Source organism: Panthera leo, chromosome B4 (assembly GCF_018350215.1).
Source record: "Panthera leo isolate Ple1 chromosome B4, P.leo_Ple1_pat1.1, whole genome shotgun sequence".
NCBI lineage: Eukaryota > Metazoa > Chordata > Mammalia > Carnivora > Felidae > Panthera > Panthera leo.
The window spans coordinates 127,954,984-127,981,724 of record NC_056685.1 but is presented as its reverse complement, the minus strand read 5'-3'; the positions used below and the strand labels follow the sequence as shown (position 1 = coordinate 127,981,724).

The following is a 26,741-nucleotide window of genomic DNA, read 5'->3' as shown; positions in this document are numbered from 1 at the left end:
TTTCTTGTTTAGGATTAAGTGAGATATTAAATAAAAGTGCCTAGCTCACAGTCACTAGTTGGCAAATGTTCATGTTCTTTATCCTCCAACTATGTTTTAAGTGCCTGGCATATTTTATTAAGGAACTTCAAATTTGATCAGTTCTTTTCATTCTGATGAATTTTAATTCCTTTATCATGCAGATAACGACGTTTTAGCTACTGAGATAGTTTTACTGAATGTACTCTATTCATTCTGGAGATTAATAACCATAGGCTCTATGGATAAAGGAATGGTGCTTCTCAGAGCAACTCAAGAAGCTGTATACGTATTAATCCTCATCCTTGTGAAGAAAGTAGGAAACACCTCATTTTTCATTAGCTTAAGAGATAGCTGAGTTTGCGTTTATCATGAACACACACACACACACACATGCACACCTTGAATACAGTGTCTCTTTATAACCATGAAGTCTGAGATGGTCATGGAATCATTAGACTCCCTTCCTCTGGAGATAAATTTAGATCTCTGCGACTTCCTGAAAGGAGATCATTTGTTTCATCTTTAAAATTAAGGAGTAGTGGGGGAAAGTTCCGGTGATTCTTTTTTAATGCTCAGCAATTTCTAGTCTTCCACTTAGAAGCAACTAAATTCACATCATGTGACTCACCTTCCTGCCATAAGTCTGGTGATCAATTTAAAAGCTCCAGTCTGCCAGCCATTTCCTAGGTAACCAACCCCAAGTGACTGTAATGGACAGCCCATAACAGACAGAAACCAGCAAGAGAAAGGAAAAACTTGTCAGTTTGTACTTTTTTCTCAATATGTTTAAATAATTAAAAACGCCATCAAGAAACTAATCCATAGACACAATGGTATGTAAAATATGCTTGCATAGTGCTTTGCTAGCATCATTGATTTCACTCGAGAAGGGAAAGAACATTTTACTCAAGACTTTGCTTGTCCCCAAAGGAGTTTCTTCCAACCCTTGAAATGAAGTTAGTTATCAGGTCAAATCTTGTGGAGTGGATGAGTGACAAAAGAGCTAAGTATTTACAGCATGACCTCGAAGTTTCCTTTCAGTCTGGAACTATCATAAACGGACTCCCGCTGGAACACACATTGGATTACATTTAGTGATTCAAGAAGCAAATCTTTCTCTCCTGGCCCAGCCTTTAGGTGATGGCAGACCTGTCTCCATCTTGACTGTCAAGATGCCCTGAGCCACAACCAGCTAAGCCATTCCTGGGGACCCTAACCCTTAGACTATGTGTGATGATAAATTTGTTGCTCTAAGTTGCTAAATTTGGAGTAATCTGTTACACAGCAATAGACATATTCTTAAGTGAAAAAGCAACTGGCACACACCATGAGGCACACTATGATTATTTTCGTTTGTTTGTTTAAAGCATACCTAGGCATATGTAGAAAAAAAAAGCACAGATATTGCTACCTCTAAGTGGAGAGATTATTTGCATTTTTCCTTCCAACGTCTCTTTATTTTCCTCGCTCTCCACAATGAATCTCTTGTTTCTGTAATAAAAAACAATTGAAGTTAACAATTTTTTAGTAATTCAACGAAGCTTAAAGGTTAAAGCATATCCATTTGGGAGTCAGTCCTCAGTGGATCCTGGATGCAACATACATCAGCGCATGACCTTTGGAGAAAATACATAATCTTTCTGAGCCCCTATTTTTTCATTTGTAAAATGTTGGTAATGAAAATAATTGTATCTCATTGGGTTTGGGGGACGCTTCAATCAGGTAATGCAGGCCAAGCACGTAGCACAACGCTGGTCACATTGTAAGCATTTAATAAAGGTTAGAAATAAATTTAGAAAGAATCACCTTCCTATATGTAAGTAGTTTCTGAGTGTCAGGCAGCAGGTTAAGGTAATTAAACACAGAAAATACCAGGGCAATAAAGAATTAAATGGCTCTTAAGTTGAAAGAAAGAAAACCATTAACTCTGGAATAGCAGCAGCAGCATCGTAAAAGGCAAACAAATATTGAGCACCCTCCCTGTACAAAAGAGAGCAGTGGATGGGAAGAACATGGGTTTTCGAATCAGAAGGAAGTATGTTCAAATCCTGTCTCTTCCTTATTAGCTGTGTGATGGTGGAAACACAGCCTGCCCTCTTATCTTCAAAATGTTCGAGTCCATTGGGGCCATGATTGCAATTGACATAAATGGACTGGGCAAACTTACCCCCGCCCCCCGCCCCCCCCCCCCAAAAAAAAAAACACAAGTCATTGGAAGCATTCAGGTCTTCTACAGCCAATGAGACTAGAAGACCAATTTGGAACACTGGTAAGTTTGGGAAGGTTCCAGGTGACTGGGCAGAAACCACAGCAAGACCATGCAGCAGCAAGAAGGTGGTTAGTGACCATTAATGCTGCTGGCATGAATATGACCTCCAACTGGCCCCGTGTCCTTACATTGATCATTGGCTCAAGATTCAACGTCTTCATTTGTGACTGCCACATCACTCCCATGTTGTTGGCTCTGCCAGGATGGAAGAGATCTCTTCAGCCTCCATCACTGCAGGGGTTGCTGTGTCCACATGACCATGCATGTTGGGCTATTTCAGGAAAGGGAAACTGGGCACCAGAATGCCAAAAGCCCACCCTCATAGGGATAATGATACAAAATACTGCAAGCTCATTATGAGGATGAGGGCACTAAGTAGACTTTAACATGCATATCACAATGCCTAGGACATAATTGGTTCTCAAGAACTGGAAGCTATTATTATTAGACAGTCAAAATCTAGCCTCTGGAACAGAGCAAAATTTAACTGGCCACCAATTCTGTGCCTGGCTCCATGCTAGGCTGAGGCTAGACTAGTTATAATATTGCGTAATATAGTGTTACATTGGCTTATAATGAGATTACAGGCTAATGGGACAGCAGAGAAATCAAAAACAATAATAGAAATCTGAAATCACCACGATGAGGATCAGATGCTCTAGGAAGGAGTAAAGTGTTCTGATTCTCAGAGGAGAGAACTACTCATTCTGTCTTGGGTGGCTGGAGAACGTGGAAAGAGAATGTGGTCACTGAAATGGTGGCATTTGAGCCTGGAAGACATTCTCCTCTCATCTATCCTGATCCTGCACATTCTTCAAGGTGCTTCTTCAAATAAAACAGCCTTGCTTCTCAATCCAAAATACAGATTGAGGAATTTGAATAGAGAAAAGTTTGGAATGAAACCTTCCGGGTGAGCAAGGGGTTGCCAGTCAAAGGTATTCTTTTTTTTTTTTTTTTTCTTCATTACCTCCATTGTCACCCCTACATCATGCCCAGGGGATACTTCTCCTTCTTAATTAATGGTCTGATTCAAAGCAAAAGTTTTTCTCTCATTTATTCATTTGTCATTTCAATAGATGGCCAACACTTATTGAGGAGGTAACCCATGCAGTAATTTCCAGTGTTTAAGCACCTGGGTTATAAAATCAAGCAGATCTGGTACAGATCCTACTTATTCCCTTACTCTCCAGGTAACCTTGGACAAGGAACTCACTGGAACTGTTTACGCATGTGTAAACCAGGATGAACACGGAAAACATGATTCTCAGAGCTGGGACACCACATGGGTACACCCCTGCAGGGTGATAGATGTCCAGTAAATGTTAGCTATGTTGTTACCATAGGTAGGATGTGTGTTAGCTATGCTACTATTCAAAGTGGATTGTGCATCATTAGCCAAGAGAAGACAGGCCGGAATTTTCAAAAGCCTTTGTTAAATACTAGCGGAGACGGGAAGGAAATAAAGAAGATTCAAGAAATACAATAGTTTGACATAATCGAGGACAGCTTTCTGACTCTTGGCTACCTATTCTGTTACTGTTTATTCATGTCTACAATGGTGGCCAGCCCCAGGAAGGTGCTCTACAGATATTTAGCGAATTATTTGATTGATAATGTATGCTTACTCAGTGAGGGTTAGCCCGGGACTGTCACCTTCGACAACTCCAGGGGGTACCATTTACATATGACACACGTAGATGACATCCTGCTTTAGCACAGTGGCTCTCAAGTTTAGCTGTACTTTAGAATTACTTGGAAACCTTTCGAAAAATACTGATGCCTGGGTCTCACCCCTAGAAATTCAGGTTTCATTGGTACAAGGTGTGGTCTGGGCATCGGGATTTTCTAAAGCTTCCAGGGATTTTCTAAAGCTTCCACATGCAGCAAAGTGTGAGGACCAATTCTCCAAGTATTTTGTGTGAGTTTTGACCTCTGGATTGGGTGGCAGGGTCGTCCTGTTATTAATGGCTCAAAATGCCGAGTTCTCTAAGATGTACAGTGAGAGGCGAAAACAGCAGGTCTGCCTGCAGGGGTAATTTATTATGGTGGGAGAGTGCAGGATTGCGAACAGGTATGCCTGGATTGAAGTGTAGGCCACAGCTTATTACTAAATTGTGTAAACTTAAGCAGCTTGCATTGGTGGGGAGTGTCTTAAAAATTCAGGGAACTGTGACACAGAGTGCCTGGCGGAGGGTTGGCCCTGAATAACGGCTGGTTGTAACTAAGGTTTCTTTGACTGTTCAGAGCCAATCACTTCTGCACCCTTCCCTCATGTTCAAGCAAAGCGAGAATTGGCAAAGTACAACCAGTGGATCAAAAAGATTCGCCCACCTGTGTTTTTAAATAAAGTTTTATTAGAGCACAGGCATGCTCATTCCTTTAACGGCTACGGCTGCTTTCACACTTCAACAGCTGAAGAGACTCTTATGACCTGCAAGGCCTAAAATAGTTACCATCTGGCCCTTTACAGCAAAAGTTTGCCTGTCCCTGGTCTAATCACCAATGAAAGACATTTTCTGCGCTGTTTATGATAATGAGGATCTATTGTTATTCGAAACCCCCCTCCCCCACATCGTGATTTAGGTTCTTTGAAGCCAGACCAGCTCCTGTCATTTTTCTCTGATGATTCTATTTCATATTCCCTTCTTGCTTGCCAAAGAACTTTGATGTGTGAGCTGTCATTTCCCACAGAGTCTAGCATAGTGTTGAGCAAACAGAAGACACTTGAAAAATATTTGACTGATTGCCTTTCTCTGATTTATTTCAAGCTTGAGCAATTGGGCCAATGGTTATTTTTGTCACTGACGTGATAGGTCACGAAGACCATCACAAATCCCTATATCAAATGGGGACGGGATATTTCAAACCATTGTGTGAAATGGCTTTTTTATAACATTTCTGATCATCACTAGTTTTTATCCATTCCTTTATAAGCATTATGTGATTCTTCCCACAAGAGACGGTGCTGTTTCTGTAGAAAAGAACAATGTTTGGGCTTGAGCTAAAACCCCAGCCTGGCCAGTTCCTAGCTTTGAGGCCTCGACCATATGGCTCATGATTCTGCATCATTTAGAACCTAGACAAGTCAGGTTGTCTCTTCTCTTGGTCTCTGTCCTCTACCAGTTCCTGGGAAATCATATTGGTGAATTGTCTTTTACAACTGTAGACAAGGGCACAGACCAATCTAAAGTCAGGTAAGTCTGCTGAGAAAAACGGCGATGAGAAGCAAATGTTCAAGGCAGAAGATAAGAGATGTCGTGAAATGCACACGCCTATCTGTGAGACTCTGGAGTGATGTGACATTTCTTGTCATTGATTTGATCTGCTTCCAGCTCTTCTATGTAATAAGTGGCAGGACATTCAATACGATTAACTATTCTATTTCTAAACAATGTAGAGTTCATTTTAATGGTGTTTTCCACTTATTTTGTGCTTGTTATCATACCAAGAAGACCACTTTTTTTTTTTAATAATTGAATTTATCAAGGAGATTGCATTACAAAAACAAGCTGAACATGGCCCAGTTACTTAACACTGTGGCTTAATGTGAACCTGATGTTGACGTTTTTAAATGGGAGACTTACGTAATTATTTTGAGCTAATTCTGTCTTTATTCCAGATATTGGATGATCCTTTGTCGGGATTTTGTATGTATTGGATGCTTTTGTCTGGGATAATTTATGAGGGCCTCTGAAAGAGATTATGTAGCTGGAAAACAAGACCAAGAGTGGAAGAGATATTTTTCAACTCTACAAGAAAACGGCATGGTCGCTAATGGTCTACCCACCATTGCAGGTAAGCCAAGGCACAAATTATCTTCCCCACAGTCATATATTTTGTAGCAAAATGGATTTTTAAATTTATATTTGAATATGGAAAGGTCTTATATTATGGGAATTCGCTTCAAATTAAATAATGAACCACGAAAAATTAAACCTGAGCACTCTTCAGAACTTTGATAATGTAAGTCTTAAGCTAATAAATAATAATAATCTTTCCATGATACATACTTGACAATCACAATGATCCTACAAGGTAGGCATAGCAGGTATTAAAGTTCCTATTAAGTACAGAAAGAAAGTCTTAGGGAAAGCAAAACCTATGCATACGACTGGGTTTTAAATCCACACTTGACTTCAAATTTGAGGTTTTCAGTCTTTTACAGATAAGTCATCTTCTGCTCCCCAGGAGTGGGGCAAGCCAGGTCTTAATCATTGTCCTGTGTTCTCCTTCCCTACAGCGTCTATCCAGCTTCTGACTTTTGCTTTGGTTTTGTCTCTTGGCTCTAATCTGCACCCTTCCCTTGGGAACCATTATAGAATTTAACTTCCCTCTTCGTGGCCACATTTTTGGCTCTTCATTATTTTAGGGTAACTGTCCAGCCCTTACCCAACTCTGCTGCAAGACCTGAATCTATTCTTTTCCACACTTGGCAGACAGGGTCTGCTCTAATGAGGTGTTTTGTCTGGCAATGAGGCCACGCACTCCATTTACTCCAGGAGCCTCTGTTCAGAGCCGAGTGGTGGGGACCAGAGCTCTGGCTGGAGGCTGGAGATACAAGAGGGGATGGAGATTATGAAGGGGATATTCTCCAGCTGGCAGGCTGCGGGAGCCAATTTCGGTCCTCGTGGATAGAGGAATAGAGGATTGTTTTCGTGAAAAACTTTTATGAGACTCGGAGCAAAAATCAAAGCTGCTTTGGAGCCTAGTATTGTCATTCGTTCAACAAATATTTAATAAACAACTACCGTGTGCCCCACGCTGTTAACAGACATTGAAGATACATCAGGGAATGAAATAGGAAAGAATTCCTGATCTCAAAGACCTTACATTCTAGCTGGGTAAGCAGACAATATACATATAAACAAAAATATGCACATTTTAGTCTTTCAAACTTTGAACATGGCATATATTTCTATTTAGTTATTTTATTTCTCTCAGCAGTGTTTTATAATTTTTAGTCTTCAGACCTTGACTTTTGTTATATTTAGTTCCAAGTGTTTTATGTTTCTTGAAGCTATTATAAATAGAATTGTAACATTTCATTTTCTAATTGTTTACTGCCGACATATACCACACAGTTGATTTTTCATGTTACCTTGAACTGTGCAAGCTTGTGAAATTCACTTATTTTTTCTAGTCATTTTGTGGATTTCTTAGACTTTTCTATGTAAATAATCATGGCATTTGCAAGTAGAGACAGTTTTACTTCCTCCTTTCTGATCCCTATGTCTTTTCATTTCTTTATCTTGCCTTATTGCAAAAACTAAGATGTGTCCTGTGCAACATTAAAAAGTGTGGTGACAGTGGACATCCTTGCCTTATTCTTACTCTTGGGTGAAATAATTCAGTATTTCACTATTAATTATGATGTTATTTGTAAGTTTTTAAAAAATGTCCTTTAACAGGTTGAAGAAGTTCCTTTTATTCCTTCGTGGTTTGCAGAGAGACTTTATCATGACTAGGTATTGACTTTTGTCAGATGCACTTCTGCATCACATGGCTTTTCTTATTTATTCTGTTAATGTTATGAATTATATAAAATATAATATGAATATTATGTATAACATTATATATGAAATAGTTAATATAGAATATGTATAAGATATAATAATATTAGGGGCGCTTGGGTGGCTCAGTCGGTTAAGCGTCCGACTTCGGCTCAGGTCACGATCTCGCGGTATGTGAATTCGAGCCGCGCGTCGGGCTCTGTGCTGACTGCTCAGAGCCTGGAGCCTGTTTCAGATTCTGTGTCTCCCTCTCTCTCTGACCCTCCCCCATTCATGCTCTGTCTCTCTCTGTCTCAAAAATAAATAAAAAAAAAAAAAAACGTTAAAAAAAAGATATAATAATATTATGAATTACATAAAAATTATAGTAAAAAGTTGAAGTATACATGCTATAAAAAATAAACAAGTTCTATTCCACATAGGAGTGAAATCACATGGTATTTGTCTTCTCTGACTTATTTTGCTTAGCATTATACTCTCTAGCTCCATCTATGTTGTTACAAATGGTAAGATTTCATTCTTTTTTATGGCTCAAAAAATATTCCACATCTTCTTTATCTATTCATCATGTGGAATTTAAAAAACAAAACAAAAAAGGCAAAGGAAACAGAGAGAGAGTGAGAGAGAGAGACAAACCAAGAAACAGACTCTTAACTATCTAGAACAAAGTGATGGTTACAACAGGGGAGGTTGGGAGTGGGGGGGCGATGGGTGAAGAAAGTAATGGGGATTAAGAATGCATTTGCCATGATGAGCACCAGCTAATATGAATCACTATATTGTACTAACATAATGCTGTATGTTCAATGCTGTATGTTAAAATTAAAAACTTAATAAAAAATAATAAAATAATAAATAATTTAAAGGGAAAGAGAAGAATGGGATGACTGTTTCAACAGTGGGCAAAGAAGGCCTCTCTGAAGAGATCACATTTGGATAAAGACTTAAATAGGAGCAAACTGTTCAAAAGTTTGAGGAAATATCATTCCAGGCACCAAGTGGTAGAAGATGGGTTTGACGCGATAACCAGAAGTTGACTATGTAAGGCCTTAGACACCATTGTAAAGAGTTTGGGATTTATTCTGAGTGCCCCAGGGAATCATTAGATTTTTTTTTTTAGCAAAAAAAAAAAAAAAACAAAACAAAACAAAAAAAACCCACCATGAACTGATTTATGGCTTTTAAAGATCTTTCTGGGTGTCATATGGAGAATTGGATGCTAGTGTCAAAAGTGGGTGGGGAGTCAATCAGAGCTGTTTTATCAGGCCACCAGGGACACCGGCACCCTGGATTAGAAAGGTAACAGATGAGGTGGTGGAAAGGGACCTGTCTGAGGTTTGCTGTTGGATTGGATCTGGGGTAAGGGGAAAGTAAGGATTCAAGGAGTCTCCTAGGGTTTGGAGCCTGAGAAGCTAGGTGCTCGGTGGTGCCACTTACTGATGGGAGAGAATATTGGGAAATAGAATAAAGAAGCCTGTTTGGCCAGGTAGACACTCACCTCTTTGAGTGAATCCAAAATAAACAACCAGACACACAGTTCTGGAGCTCAGGGAAGAGGTGGGTAGAGAAAAAAAAAAAAGGGAAGCCTTAAGAATATAGATAATATTTAATCCCACTGGGGTGAGGTGAGTTCACAGAGGAAAGAGAGTAAGTAGAACTGTGTGCTGGAGAATTCTAACACATGTTGAGTCCGGAGGAGGGGAGAAGTCCCAGAAAGGAGGAGGAGAAGGAGCAGCCAGTGAGGTAAGAGGAAAACAGGAGGAGGGGGGTAGCTCAGAAGCCACAAAAGGCTTTGAGAGAAAGGGAGTGGTCCACTGTGTCCAGTGCTTCTGAGACATCAAGTGAGATACAGATCAAAAATTGACCATGGACTTTGGTAAGCTGGAAAAGAACAGTGGGAATGGAGGAGGCAACCTAAATAGGATAGGTTGAATAACAAAGAGATCTACAGTGACTTGGTTGAGTGGTTTGGAGACAGCAAGTATATACACAGTCTTTAGAAGTTTTACCTTAAAGGCGAGCAAAGAAATTACTTAGGTTTGAGATGGGAAACGGAGGTTAAAAATGGCTTGTTCAGTTTTGCTTAAACATCACAGCTATTTCTCATGTGCTCATATACTTATGGGAGTAGGTCCTACAAAGAGAGAAGCTGTCCATACAAGAAATAGGTGGGATAATCCAAAGAGCTGCAAAGCTCATGACTAATAGGGCAGGATGAGAGCCAATGGCAACCCCGGGGAACCGGACCCATTCTCCACAGAGAAGACAAGAAGAGGAAAAGCGATGAAGCAGGAAGAAGCTGGCTGAGGCAGCCCTCTCCCTCCAGATTCCATCATCAATGGCAGTGAAGAAAGAGATGGAGTGAGTGACAAGGCCAGAGCAGCACTGGAATTGTGGGGAGGGAGGAGACATGATGAATTAGTAGCCCAAAGGGTAAGAGAATGAGGGGATCAGGGCATCCAGTAGAATAGCCAGGCAGCCCTAACATCTGCATATGACTTACCATAATTTGAAGTGAGGTTCATCAGCGGGGATGTGTGTTTTTCTGCTATAGAACGTTTTTCCACGTTCAGCTACTTGGGCTGAGAAGCAGATGGTGAGCAGTGTTGGGGACTAGCATGCGGGCTCGGTGGTAGTGACATGTACAAGCTGTGTTGATTGCAGTGGTGGTCTGTGTTTTATAAGCTGAGTTCAAAAGCAATTGATAAATAGTAAAACAGTGTTAGGGTTGGTGCAGGTCTGAATGAGGTGGGAGAGACCTGTTTGGGAGTGGAGGAGGGGGCTGTCGTCACATAAATGAGCTGGAAAAACAGAGTCCGCTTGTCAAAGAGTAAGATGCTTCAAGCAAGAACTGGAAGATAGTTCAGCTATTGCCAATGACAAAGTCGAGGGGGGAGTCATGTGACAAGATGCTTGGATTTAGTGGAAGGAGAAAATGAGAAGGACATGGGAACGCAGGACGGAGGCCTGGATGTTGGATGGATCGGTTACCTCGATGTTCTCCTTGAAGGCTTCGCACATTGTTTCTTTCTCAGATACATGCCTGGTTCACTGCCCATCGGGTGTGCTTTCTCCTAGATCCTAGCATCCCTGTTTTTCCCTCTTCCTCTCCTTTTTTTTACCCTCTGCTTTATTTTTTACATGTTTCATAGGTATTTGTTATTTGTTGCCACCCCCGTCTCCTTCATGAAGGCAAGGATTTTATCTGCTTTGGTTCACAGCTGTAGCTTCAGCCTAGAGGGAACGTGGGTGGGTCTGGATGAGAAGCCCTTAGGACACGTATCTTGTCCCCTAGTCTGCTAATCCTTGGGGGTGCAAATAACAACCAGCACTTGAGAGGGCCACCTGGGAGGTGGTTTTCTCAGGGGAGTAACAGCAACGAGAGAACGGGGACACACAGACAGAGATGGGGTAATGGGTGTAGATTTTTTTCTTTTTCCTTTTTTTGGAATACAGAGAAGAGTGAAAGGGACCGGGAAGGGAGTGTGAGATCAGGCCAAGCAAGTGATGTGCTGGACAATTTGGGGATGTGTCCAGGGGACCAGGGATGGTCAGACAGGCTTGCCAACGTGACAGGGACTGAGGTAACAAGGCATGGAAGGCATAATAGGATCAGTGCTGGGACCTTACAGGAGAAGGTAAGCTATCGATTTTCATTAGGACTCCCTTTACGGATTAGCCTTGAGAACAGTTAGCTAGGGGGAGCAGATTGTAATGGTCTTCCCAAGAGCCCATACATTTCTGTGGCTTCCTTAAATACTCTGGTGGGTCACATCATGAGATGTCTCTCCCACCTCTGCACAGAAGCCCGCACCCCAAGTCTTCGCAGTTTGGAGAGGATTGGGTCACTCTGCCCTGCATGGACCTTGGTATCCTTGCGATAAGCACGTGGAACAGGGGTAACTGTAGGAAACCTTTCAGCAGATTCCAGATTCCAAGTGGCACAGCAGACTGATGAGAGCCGGAGCGGAAGAGGGTTCCCCAAAATGACCTCCATTCCTGCATCAGAAGATGTGGGCTGGAGAGTTGCCCAAGTCACTGTAATTTGGGCTTAAGTATGAAGAACCCCCAGGTAGAGGGTCACAGGTAGAGGAGGCCAGGTCACAGGTAGAGGAGGCCAGTGGCCAAAGAAATCACATGCAACAGTTCCCATATCTAGCCTCTTTGCCACACCTTTCCCTAATAACTCACTTCTTGCTCCCTCTCTTAAAAAAAAATAATAAAGAAAAATCTGCCTTTTTAAAAAGCTTCCCTAGAGCAGAGGTGGTTCTTAAGGACTCACTTCTGAAAGGACATCTCAGTCTGCAGAGCCCTCCAGAGTTGAGATGTCAATAGAGGAAGTTAGAAAGTGGAGAGCCGCGGGCTGCCACACAACGCCGTGAAAGTTCTGCACCAGGACACCCAGAACAAAGATCGCCATTTACTAATTTGAACAAAGGCACCTTGTGGGCAAATGGCAGTCCTGGGTCGATAAACTTGAAAGCAAAACCAGAGCATATGTCCACAAGAAAACAAGAGTGCTCTTCATCCCTACGAAGTGGGAAGGCAGAGACCTCATTTATGGGATGAGAGAGAATCAGGTGAAAGGTGGAGAGAGACACAGGTATGTGAGTGGTTCTAAGGAGTCTTAGAAAACAGCCCTTCTAGCAAGACTTCTCCAAAAAGGCAATTTACAATATTTTATCTTCAATTCTGCATGGAGGGGAGGGAGGGTCTCCCAGCGTCTCTTTTAGCTCTCAGAATATGTTTGCTTGTGTTTTCTTTCCCTTTCCAGGGGTTAGGGTTCTCGTCTAACTGATCTTTGCATTCCCAGGACTTGGCCAAGACTGGACACTCAGAATATGTTCGTTGAGCAAAACTGTATGACATGCTATAGGTCATAATGTGAAGTTTCAGTTCTAAGAGAATCCTGAACTCAAGATTTTAATATTACAAAATCAGAATGGGTACTAAAAATAACTCGCTTTTATTGAGAGAGCTGTATGAACTCTATGCTTTAATCCTCACAGCATAGTCTGTAAGGTGGGTATTGTTATTACTTCCCTTTTGCAAAGAAGAAGAAAAAGGAGGAGGAGGAGGAGGAAGTAGAAGAAATACATACATAGTGTTTAATATGTGACAGGCATTGCTCTAAGCACTTTTACTTATATAAACCAATTAAACCCTGCTAATAAAACTTTGTGGAAGCTACTATCATCATCTTCATGGTACTGATAGCAAAACCAAGCTGTGGTAGCACATTTAGTAGGTAACAGAGCTTGGAAACCTCCTGGGCTCCAGGGTACATGTGATTAACCAATATCATCCCCAAATATATCCCCAAATTCCCTGTCTAAAATAAAAACATTCCAAGACGTTCCAAAGCATCCATACCCATCTCATCCAAATATCAATATTATTCTGAACTCCGAATCCAAAAGATTCTGTCTTCTTAGGAGAGGGGAGAGTAACAGGTAACGGGAACACGTTAATGGGAGGAAAAAAAAATCAAGAGTTTAGAACTGTTATTTCAAAGCCTGCCAGCACCCTTTCAACGATCCATGTGCCACCCTCACAGTAAGTGGCTCAAGTATAGATTTCCCATTTGGTCATTAACACCCATTATCTCACTCCCCCCACAGACTTGCCAAATTTACTTTTAACTGCTCTCAGCACTGAGACAGAGGGGGGCAGGATAATGAGTCTCCACAATGTATAATTATTATAAATGAGCAGAGATAAACTACACCTGTCAAAATAAATGATCAGCATCCTAAAACTGCTGGTTTCTCCATTCACTGTTTTGTAAACTGGGAGTTACCCGCCCTTGCTAATTTCTCCTACTGCTGTTGCCAGGACTTTTTTTTTCTCCTAATTTGAGCCCCTAGAGTTAGCTCAGAAGGTGCTTGTCACCCCTAAATTCTTCTGGGGATAAGAGAAAAGCTCGAAGTAAATTGTTCCACAGGAAATGAATTACTACATAACTAGAGCTCCCTGAAAGGATGTCAGACATGGGCTGGCTCATTGTGACTCCGTCTATCAATGTTCAGTTTTTCAATAATACCCCATTTTTGTTCTTTTCCTAAGGTTCTGCCAAAGTGACAAAAAAGGCAATGGAAACACAGTATAAAAGTCAAGCTAATTTTAAGTATAACTGTATTTGAGGAATGTTCAGCCAACGGTATTTAGGATGCAGAAACACATATTTCCATGATCTCTGAAGTGCAAACCCAACTAACAGGACTCCTGACTGGTCTATACCAATGTAAAGTAGTTGTCTATGTGGTTTTTAATGATAGTACGCTTACATCTTTTTCCTGCAAAATATTTTCCTTACTATCTTGGGTGTATTAGGATTCTCAGAATGTGAACAACAGAAATAAGGAAGGGAGCTTTATTAGAAGGACAATGAAGTCACTTGGCAGATCAGAGAGAGAACTGAATGACTATCGGACAGGAAGAAGAGCAACTCTGAGCATGTCAGGAATAGGGACGAGGTACGTCCTAGGGAGACCAAATCAGATTAATTCTAGCACCACCCATTCCATTGAAAGAAGATCCGATTGACCTTGATAGAGCCATGTGTCCAGCTGCAAGGGTGGATGAGCAAGACATTGTGAAAAGTGAGCCTATAACCAGAAGAAGGGAAAATAAAACCAAAACAAAAACAGAGGAGCTCCTATCCTGTGTCTGGTTTGTTCCTCCATACAGGAAACTCTCGGCTTTCCAAAATGTAGTCCCTGTTCTGATTCTCTGGTCCGAGATACAAATCTGTTTCTCTTTGAGTTCTCAGGTAACAAGAAGCTCTAAGAAATGACAGGGCCAGTGGTGGTCAGTACATGAGACTTTTCAGACAACTCCGAGTCTACAGATTTGCTCTTTGTTGTACAGGTATGGAGATTAAGAGTGTCAGGAGAATAAAGACTGGGTAGCTGGTCTCTATTTACCAAACACCCCAATTACACTTCTAAAAAATCTCTCTCACATACCCTCAATCCACTGCTGATCCTGTGGTTAGCTTTACCCTGGGGATGAATACATGCAAGGATGATATTCCAAGCCTATAATAACCTCCATTAGCACAGCCTCCCCTACCCCCTAGAACAGATCCAGACCCTGCCGTAGTGGGAATAACCCCTTCAGTTGCTGGATCATGGGAGGTCCATAGGCAGATATATTCCAGCACCAATCAGAAGCTTCCCTCTCCTCCCAGGTGAGGGTCCACCCAGCCTCAAGGACCCTGCCCTCTTTCCCATGGCTGTAGCCTCTTGAGGTGCACCTGCAACCTGGGAGCATTCTGAGAGCTCTAGTCAGAGACTTGGTGCCAAGCCATTTTGCTGGACATCTGAATCTGAGTTTCTTCTGTTGGATATCTGGGTTCCAGTCCTATTTTTAAGCTATGGTCCCCACGGAGTGACCTGAAATTGAGTACAACAGCCACCCTTTGTCCCTTGTAACCAGCTTCTGTTCTAATAATATGCTTAGTATCTCATTCCCTACCCATGACTGGGGCATGGCCTGCTGTGGACCATGTCCCTTTCCATTCATCCATTTTTCCATTCATGAACATTCCTTAGGGATTCTGAGATTAAATAAACACCATCTTTGCCCTTGAAGAACAAACAGGGCCCCACCTTGCACCAGGGGGCTGACTACAAGCTCTTGGACTTCTTAGAAAGCAACAGCCTACTTGGACATCTGGGTATTGCTGCATCTAAAATTGCTGAAGCTACACTCCATCCATTCGTTGGGAAATCTGACTACTGGTCACTGTGGGCTGGAGAACTTGGATATTAGGACCAGTCCTTGCTTCAGCATCAGGAGCTTCTCCACCCCTCCCACTCCCACGCCCCACGCCTGCCAAACGAACCCCCTCTCACCTTCCTTGGTCTTACTAAGTAACCAGGCACATCTAGTCACACCCCCACATATAGCACCCTTGAACTTTCTCTAAATTCATGCTCCATTGTCATCATGGGAGCTCTTGTGTTTTCCCTGTTCCTTGGGAACTTTGAGGCTAAGGACTGTATTGGTAGGCACAAACTGTGAATGTTCAGCTTTTCCCAAAGACTCTGCTTTAATATAAAAAGTATGATATTAGCTTAGAGATGTCACCATAAAAAATCATCGCCAAAAATAGGTTATTAATTCAGAAGATGCCTGATTTTGAGATGTCCTACTTTGTTACCCTAAATTTCAGACTTTGCTATATCTATGTCTGGCTCTGCTGCAAAGCTATCCCAGTGTTTACAGAATACAGAAAATTGGAAGAATTGGCCAAAATATATTCAAGGGTGTATTTGTCCTTCAGGAGAAAGTAACCCCCTAAAAAGCAAAATGTAACTTGTGAGTATCAGGCAAATTTTGGGTTTTATTCCAAAGGCAACCAGGACACATAACTGGGAAGGCACTAGATTGTCTACCTCAGTGTGTTCTGTAGCAAAGGCAAACCTGCAGAGGTGAGTGGGCAATGCTGGGTTGGCTGCGTCTTGTGAATGCATTTGGTTAGTGTCCAAAGATGTGAAGAAAAAGCATTTGTAGGAGCAAGGGGACATTGGCATTCAGTCCTGCAAGAGTCTATCTCCTTGATTCATCAACCTGGACCTTCAATACCCAGTGTCACCTGTTTCTGCCCCCTCTTCCTCACCCCCCAGCCTCCCGCCAGGTGCATTCAGCACAGAGCATTCCAACCAGGTTCCAATTGCCCAGACTTCCAACTTTGTCACTCTTTTTCCTGTTGATGGCCATGGTTCATCCTGAAGGCCTAGTGTTCAGTCTCTCTTTCCAAACTATGACCTTGACTGACATTCAGAAGCCATCTCCAGTTATTTTGCTCTGGATTCTCTGAGTAACTGTGTATCCCAATTTGTTGTGTTCACTGGGCACTAGAATGGTGCCTCCTAGAAAGAGGATTGATAGTCAAGCATAGTCATTCTCTAAAATGAGCTAACATCTATCTTTCCCATAAAGAATGGCAATAGCATCAGGCCATTCCCTTCAAAAGAAGCTATGAAGTCTATTGCCTTGGTTTCCATCTGACATTTCATGAGGATTTGTGTGAAAAACAACAACAACAACCAACAATAGCAACAGCAAAAACCTGATATGCTGCCTAACTGGTGAATTTGGAAGGTAAGTGGACATTGCAGCTTACCTTTGGTTAGAGCAGCAGGGCCTCCCAGCTGGGTCTTTTGGCCCAGTTCCTGGCTGTGTAAGCCAGCTCTACAAAAGATATTTGCTGCTTTTGGCTATTTGGTACATTGTAATAATTAGTTGGCAGTTTATGTGATTGATAATGGAGCTTTTAAAACAGATTTTTTCCCCCAGCCCCTTGTAAAAAATTCAGGGCTTAATTGTTCTTTCAGAGTGCTATTGGAAGAATTGGGGTTGGGTGTGGAACTCAAAACAAAACTGATGCCTGCGTGAGAGCTTTTCTGAAAACATTCCACCATGCACCTGCTTGCAAGGCAATGGAATTTTGAGAGAAGAATGTTTGAAAAGGAAAAGTGACTCTAGATTCAGTGTGCTCTTGGACTTAGTTGTTTTTCAAAGCAAAGAAGTAAAAGTGGCTTTTGGTTCCTTCTTTAGAAAATGTAAACATGCTGTATCTCAGTCTCACCATGTAAAGCTCTATCAAAGTATGTTTTAGTAGCAAGAACTCTGGACTCTGAATTCTAGACCTGATTGCCCCTAAGACATCATGTGACATAAGACGTGTATTCATTCACTCATTCACAATTGTCTATTGAGCACCTACTGTGAGCCAGACTCTACTGGGCACCAAGAACACTTCAGCAAGTAGACACCATCCCTACTGGTAAGAGGTCACATAAAATGAGAATTGGATCTAGCAAGATAGAAGCCAATGGGGACCTTAGCAAGCACCATTTTCCATGAAGTAACAACATCAGAAGCTTTACTGGGAGGTGGGGAAGGATGGTGTTGAAGAGTGGCTGGTGGGACATGAACTGCACAGCAAGGGCCAACACATGTTTCTAAACTCTCAAGAAGGCAAAACTATTTGAATTGCTCACTTTTAGAGAAGAGATGTGAAGCGTAGGTCAATCCCCCCGCCCCATATACAGCAATCAGATGATGCCAAAATTAACAGCTTGATGGGAAATTTCTCTCAATGGAGTTTAAATTCAGGATGATATAGATTACATTCTCCTGGAACAGAATGATTGTCATCCTAACAAGGCTTAACAAAGGAAGATTTTCTCTCCAATGTCTATGCTTTGGCCTTCAGATACCACTGATTCTACAATGGCCTTTGGTAACTCTAACATGAGTTCAGACTAAGGGGTGGGTTCTTAAACACAATTTTGCATGGAGTAGATACTCCCAGGGCTGAGGATTAACAGTTTAAAAATTATGTGGATGTGTTTGGGAAAATCTTATGAGTACTATTGATAAAATCTTCCCTTGACTCTCAAGCTACTGCTCTATTTATCTTTTTTTTTTTTAATTTTTTTTTTTTAACATTTACTTATTTTTGAGACAGAGAGAGACAGAGCATGAACAGGGGAGGGTCAGAGAGAGAGGGAGACACAGAATCTGAAACAGGCTCCAGGCTCTGAGCTGTCAGCACAGAGCCCGACACGGGGCTCGAACTCATGGACTGCAAGATCATGACCTGAGCCGAAGTCAGACGCTCAACCGACCAAGCCACCCAGGCGCCCCTCTATTTATCTCTTTCTTAACAGCAAAACTTCTCAAAACACATGATACAAAGCACCCAGAACAGTACCTGGAACATAGCAGACATATATATGTATTTTTTTGGTTTTGTTAGTATTATTTTTGTTTCCATGATTTAATCCCCCTGTATCTCTAGTTAGGACTTCAGTGATGGGTGTCCACATATCACTGGTAATTTTGAGTACCAGGCAGGTGTTCACAGGCAGCTACTAAACAGAAACATTTTTATACACAGTAAAATTTGAAGAACCATAAAGTTGATCATTACAGCTCAATTTTGGTGGGGGGAAGAGGGGCATGAGTGAATGGTTCTCGAGATACATGTGTTGGGATGCATTCAGCTTCAAGTAACAGGTAACATTGAGTCAACCAATCTAAACAGTGAGGAAATTTAAAATTTTCAAGTTGCAAGGATTCTAAGATTAGGTGGTTTCAGAATTAATTAATTCAAGATGCAGTGATATTAAGGACCCACAATTCTTCTAGTTTTCAACTGTGCCATGGTGCTAGCTTTGTCTTTGGTGAGATCATGGTCACGGGATATGGCTGCCACCATTTTGAGCATTACAATGCGAACACAGTGATGTGCAAAGGAAGGAAAGTGACCACTGTGTCCCTTTTTATCAGTGATGAAACCCACCTCCCAAACCTTCAGCATACTCCTCACATCTCGTTGGCCAGAAGTACTTTAAGGTATATCTCTAAACCAACTTCTGGCAAGAGGACTGTGGCTCAGTGGTAGATATAGACTAATTAGGATCTGCCCCTGGAGCTTGGGGCAAGAAAGAAGGGAGGATGACTTTGTCAGTAGGCACTGTGCACCATCTCAGAATTACTGCAGGACCATCTTTGAGCAGTTCCCAGAATGGTTGCTTTGCATTAGGGAATCAAAGAATAATCAGGCCTCCCAGCGTTCCCTTTCAGCAGAAGGGTACACAGAGTAGCCTAGGAGTGTTTTATAAATAAATATTTAATAAAAAGCTACTGTTGTGGGCTAGGGGGTGATAAGGGAGCAGGCTTGGAAACACAGCCTCAGGCTATTTCCTGTGGACAAGCCTTTATGGCCATCGACCAAAAGCTTTCCGTAGACAATGGATACTCCCTTAAGACCCTTAATGACCTTAAGACCCCCTGGCTGGAAGAGTCAGTTATACTATAAATTTATTGAGGTTGGACAGTGTGATATTGTGATTTACAAAAAGAAATATATGATCTTTGACCCTGTTTCTGGCACAGACCTCCTAAAACCCTTAGAATTGCCCAAGAGATGACTGAAGTGTTTTTTGATGTGTTAAATACATGACTTTGGGGACTTACCTAAGGATGGTGCTAGTTGCCAGGAGAACCAATCACCTGGTTAGAGGGCTATAACTTTCAGACCAATGTGCTACTCCCACCCCAAAACCTCCAGGGAGGGCAGAGGAGCTGGAGACTGAACCTATAACCAATGGCTAGTGATTTCACCAATCATGCCTATGTAATAAGCCTTCATCAAAACCCAAAAGCTACATGTTTGGAGAGTTTCAGGTTTGGCAAAGAAGTGGAGATTCCAGCGGTAGTGGTGTGACCAGGGAGCATGGAAGTTCCAAGCCTGTTCCCCACACCTGGTCCTATGTATTTCTTCCCTCTGGCTGTTCCTAAGTTGTATCTTTTCACAGTAAACCAGTGATCTAGAAAGTAAACTGTTTCTCTGAGACCTGTGAGCCACTGAAGAAAATTAATCAAACATAAAGAGGGTTCATGGGGACCTCTGATCTGTATCAGGTTGGTCAGAAGCACAGAAGACAACCTGAACTTGCAACTGGCTTCTGAAATGGAAGTGGGGGGAGGGGCAATCTTGTCAGACTGAGCCCTTCACGTCAGATTTGATGTTGTCCCTGGATACACTGTGTTGCAATTGAGTTGAGTTCTCAGAAACCTCAGGCACCACTCTCCCCCTCTGCTCCCCAGTTGAAACTGGGTGTAGGAATCCAAAGCAAGCAGTAAAACATTCAAGTCTTTTGTGAAAATAAACCCCAAACAAATGAAACTGTTACCCAACACTGGGTTTGCCTCTTGGTGGGTGTCAAGCCACAATGCATTTGCAACAAATGAAGGAGAACATCAGGCACATTTCCCAAAATAGTGTCTCCCCCAACAACAAAACTGGGGAGGTTTGAAGCTAACGGCACACACATTCACAAAGGGGCTCGTGCAGTGGGGAATTCGGCATGGAAGTGAGGCAAAAGTCGTCTTAAGGAAACAGATTCTAGGTCTTAGTTGATGGAAGAAGTCACCAGGGCTGGCAAGGGTGAGTATCATCGATTCTCTTGCTCCACTTGGCCCACTATTTGATTGCTCACAGGGGTTTCAATCTTGCAAAGACAACTCAGGAATCTCCATCTTCAGGTCAAGTCTTTACTTTTGAATCAGCACTGGGAGTTTTACCACTGATTTATTGCCCCTGATGTGATTGGATTATCTCCTGCCCTGACAGTGGCAGTTTGTCCTTACACTCTTACCTCGCTTAAAATCATAACCACATAGGTCTATCCTTCTGCAATTCATCATATCCCAGGAAGTTCTGTAAGGAATGTGCTTTGGGCAAGTAGTGCCGGTCAGGGATAGATGGCAAGATGGCGGGGCCCCTTCAATGACGTCTCTTATGTCGAGAAAGCTACTACTTTTTCTGGAGACTCCTAACCTTTACTGCTTGCAAAATCACCTCAACAGTGAGGCCCCCTGCTTTTCTTCTCCCTAACTGATCCCCTGGGAAGTGGAGTGGGAAGAGATTGCATGGGGGAGGGGACAGGATAAATAGTGAAGGCTTTTCCAAGATGCAGAAAGGACTAGAAGAGAGAATGGGAAAGCTAGAGACATAACTGAAAATCTGTGTGATGCTTTTAAGAACCCAAGAAAGGATGAATTTCCTGCTCAGAGCAACTCTGCAAATGTACAATAGTAGCATGCCTGTTGGCAGCTAGACTCTAGTTTTTTTAGGGAGCTTATCACTGGATTAGGCACTTGGCTCAACATCGATTTCTCCATGAATGATCACTAAAGTTTTTAAGTCTGGTTTTATTCACAGAATTTAAGTAGTATCTCTCCCTTAAACAAGGATTTTTTTTATACCTTTAGGCCAATCACTATTTTTCTGAGTTAGTTTTCATAAATTAACTAATTAAGCAACTATGCTCACATCTTTAACACAGAAAATAAGACATAATGTGATTTTTTTACATTTATTTATTTTGAGAAAGAGAGAGAGAGTGCACATGAGTGGGGGAGGGGAGAGAAAGAGGGCGAGAATCCCAAACGGGCTCCACGCTGTCAGCACAGAGCCTGACTCAGGGCTTGATCACGTAATGATGCGGCATCCCATATGTAATGTGATTAAAACAAAACAAAACAAAACCATTGTTACTCTTTAGTGTCTTAATCCAAATGATCTAAACAAAGTTGGGGGTGGGGCGATGCCTGGGTGGCTCAGTCGGTTAAGCTTCCGATTCCTGATATCAGCTCAGGTCATGATCTCACATGGGCCCTGTGTCAGGCTCCATGCTGAGTGTGGAGGCTGCTTGGGTCCTCTCTCTCTCTCTCTCTCTCTCTCTCTCTCTCTCTGACCCTCCCCTACTTGTGTTCTCTCTCTCAGAAAGAAAGAAAGAAAGAAAGAAAGAAAGAAAGAAAAGAAAAGAAATTTTTAATGATTTTTAAAATTTTAAGTAGAATTTCTGGATGTTAGAGCTACAGGCAGATCAGTTCACACCATCCAACCAAAGATCTCTAATCAAAATATCAAGGATATCAGTAGCAATTTCTGGTTAGTCCTGAAATCTCAGGTTTCACTAGGGAGAATGACTGTGTAATTTTGCTAATATCACACACTGACAGGGAGGAGCAAGAAAGCTTCTAGACAGAAACAACCAGAATGTCTAAGTAAATGAAGGGATTATTCCAGAACAGACTAAATACAATAGTACTTGATTAAAAGAGCCTCAGAGGATTTTTGATATCAATGAAATCATAAAAGTTGTTAAAACAACAGTCCCTACCATTTATTGGTCATCTCATGTGTCAAGCATCCTGCTGTGTGTGAGCACTTACAACCAGGCAGGGTGTAGGCTGCAGACAACAGAAACCATGTCTGGTTAAGATAAGCAGAAATGGATATTTTTGGGAGGAACCAAAGTGGTCCATAGTGGAATTGAGAAGGTTGGTGAGGCAGGGAAACTGAAAGGACTCCATTTTAGAAAGGCTCCATGTTTGCTATTTCTCTGCTACACCTTATTTATTTATGTTCTGTATTTCACCTGGCATCCGAGTAAACCAAAGAAGCAAAGTTCCCACTCCAAGGGGGAGGCAGGAAAGCTAATTATTCTCCGAGTTTCGTCCTAGGCCCCCGTACACCTGATAATGTCTAAGAAGAATTGGATCCTTAACGTGTTCTAGGACATTAGTTTCAAACAAACCTCAGTCAACACTGGCATCAATATTGCCTACTTTCTGTGATTTATGGTGTAATATCTGTTGTTCACCTGACACTTGTCTTTGATGGGACCCTATCCTACCTTGGACTCTTGGAGGAACATGTACCTTGAACCTCTTTCCAATATAAACCCCTGACCCCAAATGACGGGGAGACTTACCTTTCCTTTCCGAGTCTCCCAGACACTCTGCCTGCTGTGTTCTCTCACTTACGCTATTTGATAAACTCCGCTCTCACTTCCTCTTTCCTCACGTTTGATTTCTATCCTCCACGAAGCCAAGGATCCCCTTGGCTGGTCCTGTCAGACCCCCTCTGGGTCCTTGGATTCAGCCCATTTACGCCACGGGTGAGTACCACTAAAAACTGGTAGGAAAGAAAGGGGACAAGGGAGCTGAGGCCGCAGGCAAGGATACATTTCAGAGTGAGTCCGACAACTTAATATCTAAACAACTGCATCTGCCTCCTTTGAACTCTGAAGCTTCTATTTGGTCAACCAGGATCAGGTGGCCACATCTTAGCTGCCAGAGGGAGGAAACACCTGCTCCTATCAGTTTCCTTATTGGGGGTGGGGCCGTATCCAACCAAGGTCCTTATAAAGAGGAATTTCACCTTAATAGGAAGGATATTCAGGTTCCAGGCAACCACAAAGGATAAGATAAAAGATATGATAAAAAGATCTCCTTGAAGTCTGCCCCTTCTAGCACCCAGTAACTTCAGAACACTTCTTCCTACGTAAAAAAAAAAAAAAAAAAAAGACTGCTTCCCACTAAAATAGTACTAATTCAACTATTCCTCATACAACTGAGAATGATCTATGAATGTTCTACTCAAAGCCCTGTTCACGGCAAGGCCACTCCAGCCCTATTCTACAAGACCACCCATAAGTATCACCACAGGGTATGTTAAAAAAAAGAAAGAAGCCCAAATTGGAGTCATTTGCTCCCCTCCCCAAGCCAGCAAACCAAGACTTAATGACAGTTTCAACCTATTCTAGGAATGTGACCTTTTAACTGTCAACCTGAAATTTCCAGATCAGCATTAGTGAGGTAATCTGTGTGATAAAAACCCTGATTTTGCTCCTCTCCAAAAAAAAAAAAAAAAAAAAAGCCCTGCCTGAAACAATCCTTTCTTTTGTTTTGCTAATAATGTCTTTGTCCTGCCTATTAAAAACAAAAACAAACAAACAAACAAAAAAACCTGCCTATAAAAACCTTCCATTTTGTGCAGCCCCTCAGAGCATCTTGCTACTTGCTACTTGGGGTGCAGCTGGATTCATGGGTCGCTTAATAAAGCCAATTAGACCTTCAAATTTACTCAATTAAATTTTGTTTTTTAACAGGCACGATTCTGGCTTACGCACACAGTGAGGACCCAGCATATGCCAAACTCAAATTGTTTCCTCCTCAGCCACTGGAAAATCCCATGATTTCATAGATGTGGGGCCTAGATGAGTAGCAAAGTAAAAGGGGTAAGTACACCTGGAGTTTGGGCAGTGTTACTATAATGCATTTGTGCTTTCAAGACCATTGGGGGCTTGTCTTTGCGCCTGCGCGCCCGCGTGGGTTTCGGCCAACCACCCAAACTATCCGTTAGAACTAATTCCAGTTGTTTGAGCTAACACACTGAATTCAGCATCTCCAGCATGTAAACCCGTATCAAAATTATTTTGTGACTCATCCTTTCCCCCCAAGGCTTAACTTTTAAATTGACTTCCAGCTCAAGGAATACTGGGACCTGAGTATTCATAGGTATGGAGGTCAGGCAGAGAAGTAACTGTGTCTTCAAAGAGAATGCCCTTAGGCCTTTGAGCGAGAGAAAACAGCCTCAACACACTGTGGGTAGAGAGGGCTGCTTTTCCTGCGGTTTAGTGGGAGAATTACTGAGGGTTGGGAGTTCCCATGCTCTAAATTCTCTCACATATCCCCCCTTCTAACTCTTGAGGGCCCACTCTTAACAATTACCTACCTTACACAAAAGACACTTGGTGGGACTGAATTCAACAGGCATTGCTTTGGTAATCCACAGGATCAAAATTCGCTTTTGATTTTCAGCTGCAATAGATAACATTATTTAGCTGCAGTCGTTGAAAGTCCTCCATTTTTGAGTTTTGAGCCCAAATGGGAAGATTTGAAGACGTCGTTCTATTTCTTTGTTACCACCCATCGTCCACGAATCCCTCATGCTCTCGTAAATACAAAATTTGACGTGTTCGCACATTAATTGTTAAACATTTCCTTCGAGATGTTTTCTCTTCCATACTGTTAGCTTTTAAGCTTCTTGGCCTATTTCCGCCCCCTCACTGCTAACTGGTGTGATTTCATTGCTTAGCTTGAAGCTATGGGCCCTTCTACTTCTGATGAAAGGAATCTCAAGAAAAATAAGGAGATAATGTTCACCTTTCTGCTTCAGCAATAGAAAAGCAGATTCGATTTTGTACAGGGATGCTGTTTGTGCAAATGTATTTTCTTAACAGAGGAGTCCTTACAACTCTCAGACTCGAGATGGCCTCAGCAGGTTGGGTGTTACCTTTTACTTCTAAAGCTGCTGCAATTGTCTTTGTTACTTTTAATGATTTGCTGCCTGAATATAATATATAGAGCGGCATCCTCACAAAGGCTACAAATACTTGTGAAGTTTCTTTGATAAACCAAAAGTCTTCTTGGTACTTCTTTCTTTATCCTACATGCATGGATGCTAAAAAATTAATAAATAAAGCTTTTGACTCTGTTGGAGTTCTTACTGAAACAAAGTATCTCGGATGATTTCAATAAAAGCCTGTTATTTGCCCTGTAGCGAGGAACACTCACTGGTCCTTCAATGGGCACAGAATTCGAGGTAAGCCAATGCACTGATTTAATTAATTAAAAGACTGTAACACTGTAATGTATGGCATATATATATATATATATATATATATATATATATATATATTTGGTCTTCACCCCGTTTGGGTCACAGAGGTCCTAAAACCCCTGGAATTTCCTGAGTGCTGAGAGAAAGCAAGGTGTCCTTCGTTATGTTAATGAGGTGACTCGGATTGCCCTTAGAAATGCCATTGGAACTTACAGGGAAGGGGAGAGGGGCTGGAGGGCGAATCCTTTGCCAACGGCCAATGATTTAATCAATTGTGCCTTTAGAGTGACACCTCTATAAAAATCCAAAAAGATGGAGTTCAGTGAATGAGCACCTGGACGTATGGGGAGAGCAGCGCCCCTGGAGAGGCCATGGAAACTTCATGCCCTTTTCCCAGACCTCACCCTCTGTATCTCTTCCATGTGACTGTTCCTGAGTGTTATATCCTTTGATAATAAACTGATGATCAAGTGGGTGAAGTGTTTCTCTAAGTTGTGTGAGCCAGTCTAGCAAATTAATCAAACCTGAGGAGGAGGTCCTGGAACCTCATTTACAGTTGGTCAGAAGCACAGGTAACAATGGGAGCCTGTGATGGGCATCTGAAGTGGGGGAGGGGCAGTCTTGTGGGACCCAGTCCCTAACCTTGTGGGGACACCCATTTAGTGTCAGAGACTTGCTGGGTGGTGTGGGGGAGCCAAGTGTAGGGGCCAAGGGCAGGCTGTCCCTAAATATACCACTTTAGCCATATTGATTACATTAAATTAAAAGTTACTCAAGAAACGGCCAGTGAAAGAAGAATACTCTGACCTTCCTTTGTCCCCCTGAAAGCTGGAAATAAATCTCCCACGTGAGAGGTACCCTCCTGTGCCAGGAGGTAAAGAGACATCCCAATCACCAAAGAGAGACCATTTAGAATCAAAGGCTGTATAAATAAACCTTGTTA

General features: G+C 42.1%; 1 long non-coding RNA gene across 3 annotated transcripts; it reads right to left on the bottom strand.

Moving 5' to 3' along the window:
* Nucleotides 1–655: 655 nt before the first annotated feature.
* Nucleotides 656–26,302, bottom strand: LOC122223731. Of its 3 annotated transcripts, XR_006204443.1 has the most exons (4): nt 26,203–26,302; nt 24,911–24,996; nt 1,433–1,512; nt 656–726 (listed from the first exon to the last, which is right to left on the bottom strand). It is a non-coding gene; the product is annotated as an uncharacterized LOC122223731 (long non-coding RNA). The 3 variants fall into 3 exon arrangements; XR_006204442.1 differs by lacking the exons at nt 656–726; nt 1,433–1,512 and adding an exon at nt 22,504–22,581; XR_006204441.1 differs by lacking the exons at nt 656–726; nt 1,433–1,512 and adding an exon at nt 24,317–24,388.
* Nucleotides 26,303–26,741: the final 439 nt, after the last annotated feature.